At 38.6% G+C, this 2,983-nt stretch overlaps 1 pseudogene across 1 annotated transcript; it reads right to left on the bottom strand.

Moving 5' to 3' along the window:
• Positions 1–444: 444 nt before the first annotated feature.
• On the bottom strand, positions 445–1,983 carry LOC111279736 (uncharacterized; annotated as a pseudogene). The gene is made up of 7 exons (XR_016334759.1): positions 1,914–1,983; positions 1,805–1,824; positions 1,663–1,715; positions 1,520–1,550; positions 1,248–1,326; positions 941–1,080; positions 445–754 (listed from the first exon to the last, which is right to left on the bottom strand). The product of XR_016334759.1 is annotated as an uncharacterized LOC111279736 (transcript).
• Between the last annotated feature and the right edge of the window lie 1,000 nt (positions 1,984–2,983).

Below are 2,983 nucleotides of genomic sequence, written 5' to 3'. Positions count from 1 at the left end.
CCCACTTGAAGATGCTCGCACATGACTTTGATTGATAGCACCTGACTGGCTAACCAACTCCAGAATACTTGCCCACTGCCTCGCCATTGCTTGCGTATGTTGGGGCCTAGAACTCACACTACCTACACATAATATCAGCAACATATTTCCTTGCTCAAAATACCCACACACAACTTCGACCGATGGCACCCGACTAACTACCCTGCTTGAGAATGCCCATACACTAGCTCGAACTTGCCTGTATATCTTGCGAACCAAAACTCACATTGCTCGCACATTATATCAACAATATATTTTTGTGCTTAAAATGCCTACATACATGCTTAAGAACCACGGTCCTGCAAACCCGACCTCGACAGCTGCTCCACATAAAGTTAGTCATGGTAGAACCAAGGCACACCAAGACCTGACCATGACACATAGGCTGAAAAACTAATCTCACCCTTTTGTCCCAATAAATAAGGTCCTTACTTGATAAAGAAGATGCATCACATGAACATTGCAATCTCCATCCCATTCAACTTTGCAAGTTGCCATGTTTATCTTGGTTCATGCCAGAGACGGAATAGAAGGTACTATTATAGGTAACGTCTGTAATTGGTTCAGTTATTACAAGTTCTCAGAATGTTATGGCCAGATTAAATTTGAATAGCTCCCGGTACCATGATACAAACACCACGGAACTCGAGCTACAATCAGGTACAGTAAACTCTTCTTCAATCAGCTGCCCACTTCATTCCTTGGCCTCGACTTCCTTTAGAAAAAGGAAAATAAATAAAAGCAAATGCTTAAGAATCAAATCATGGACAAAGTCAACAACACCTACACGCACTCAAATTGCGATTTTTTTTTCAGGGCTTTTATCCAAACCAGTTCTGACTTTTAGCCAGTGGAGTATAACAAAAGAAAAGTGTTGAGATGAAGATTTTCTTTACCCAACCTTGGTACAAACATAAATGTAATGGACGTCAGGGTTCCTTCCAAGTACATCTTCCACTGAGCTTCCACTATCCTCCGATGGAACAGGGTTTGTCAATTCTCTCATTGGCTGGTCAGAACTTCCTTCTTATCCAAATTTCGCTGCAAATGGTAGACAACTAGTATATTACTACTTTATGTGTATTAAAAGCGCATTATCCATGCCAGACTCTGCTACATATGGAGGATGAAACTAGTATATTACACTACACAAGGCGAGAAATGTAAGGAATCAACAACATAATAACCAGGATGGGAATTCAATCAACCTATCGCATGCAGTTTTATGCTCCACATGCATCACTCTTTCAGCAAGCCAAGACGATAAACTGGAGCTCCATACGTTATCTGCAGCACTTACAAAACAGTTAGGAAGCAGAAAATTAACTGCAAACACACATTGCAATCCGAAAGCAGGAAATGAGAATAACTCAAATCCAAGCTTAAGAAAAGGTTTTGAATTGAACTGCAGAAAGGAAGAAATGCCACATGAAAAGAACACAAATTTTTACGCAAGGGAATAAAAGGAGAGTATAGTTACCAGAAAATAGACTCCTTCATCCTTCAGGACCCTAAAGTTTGTTATCAACTGCTTCAATATATGGTGAATGGATCAAGAAAACCCATAAAAGGAAAATTGTAATGTAGACAATTCTAGTTAACTTTTAAGGTTTATTACTATACCTCCAGATTTCCTCAAGCATTTGAGTACCATTCTGTCTTGAATTATTTCCACACTGCAGACAAAAAATTTCCCATCAGCTTATTACCGAATCAGGTCTCATCGAAGACAGAAGAGCTACAATTCATAAGTCATAGCACTTACAAAGATAGAATCAAGAGTCCCTGAAACACCATTTCAAATAAAAAACAGTAAAATTTTAAAGCCAACAATCATTAAATTAAATTAACAAATTAACGAAGCCAAATGGAACCTTTATCAATAACTGCATCAAAGGAACCAGCTTGCAATGGACTCATATCTCGTACAACTAATTTAATATCTGCAAAATCATTTCATTTAAGAAATAAAAAGAAGAACATGTCAAAAACTTTTCATTTCCTTGTATTTTTTTTTTACTGTAAAAAATTTCAACACAAAGTCATTCTATAAGGCTACATTTTAGCCGTTGACTTCTATAAGGAAACATTTTAGGGAGTACTTAGCTTGCATAGCTTCGACGACCACAGTGGATATATCAACGTTGACAACATCCTCGTATCCATCGTTCACCATGTCTTCACTAAACACTGCAAAATGTTGACTTTTGTTACATAAAAATGAGAGATCTGAAAAGGGTATGCATTAATTTTGAGGAGCTGGTACCTGAGTTGCCGCAGCCGACAACGAGAATGCGTTGATGGCGGTTGGGGACAAAGGTGGATAAGGGGAGCTAAGGCAGGGTATTTTTGGTACCAATCAAAGGGAGCTGATTCTGGGGCGTAGCGGTTGTCCCAGTATCATAGCTCACCGTATGCTTGAGTTGATGGTGTCCCCAAGGTCATCCTTTCTGCAACTCTGTCTGTTAAGCAAGTTGATGTTGAAAATCGTACTTGGATTTGGATTTGAAGTGTTGGCAGTTTGATTTATGGCTGAACACCCTGGAGCTTTGTTGGGATTTGGCATGTTTATCATCAACATCAAGTTCAATGTATTTCGAACACGTGTATTTGTTTTTAATCCACCTGATTTTCTTTTTGTCGATTAGAACTTAGAGCTCATTCATTGAATAGTCTTAAACCAACTCACAGTCATAAGTCATGTTAGGAACATGCTACATATGGACGTCGGCCAAAATCATAGGAAGACAGAATAAAACGTGAGAAAACGACCGAGATCTTGTAACTAACTATAAATAATAATAATAAGGCCCCTTAATTCGGCTTGAAACCCCACCTTTTTTTTTTTTTTTGACTAATAACTAGGCTTCAGCTTTTGAACCTTTATAGTCCAATAATGCAGAGTAGTAAAAAAGGGCTTTGAGCTTTGGGTATCCGCTTGCCA

Source organism: Durio zibethinus, chromosome 27 (assembly GCF_047325235.1).
Source record: "Durio zibethinus cultivar Kanyao isolate XHJ-2024 chromosome 27, ASM4732523v1, whole genome shotgun sequence".
Taxonomy (NCBI): Eukaryota; Viridiplantae; Streptophyta; class Magnoliopsida; order Malvales; family Malvaceae; genus Durio; species Durio zibethinus.
This window is presented reverse-complemented; position numbering and strand designations above follow the sequence as displayed.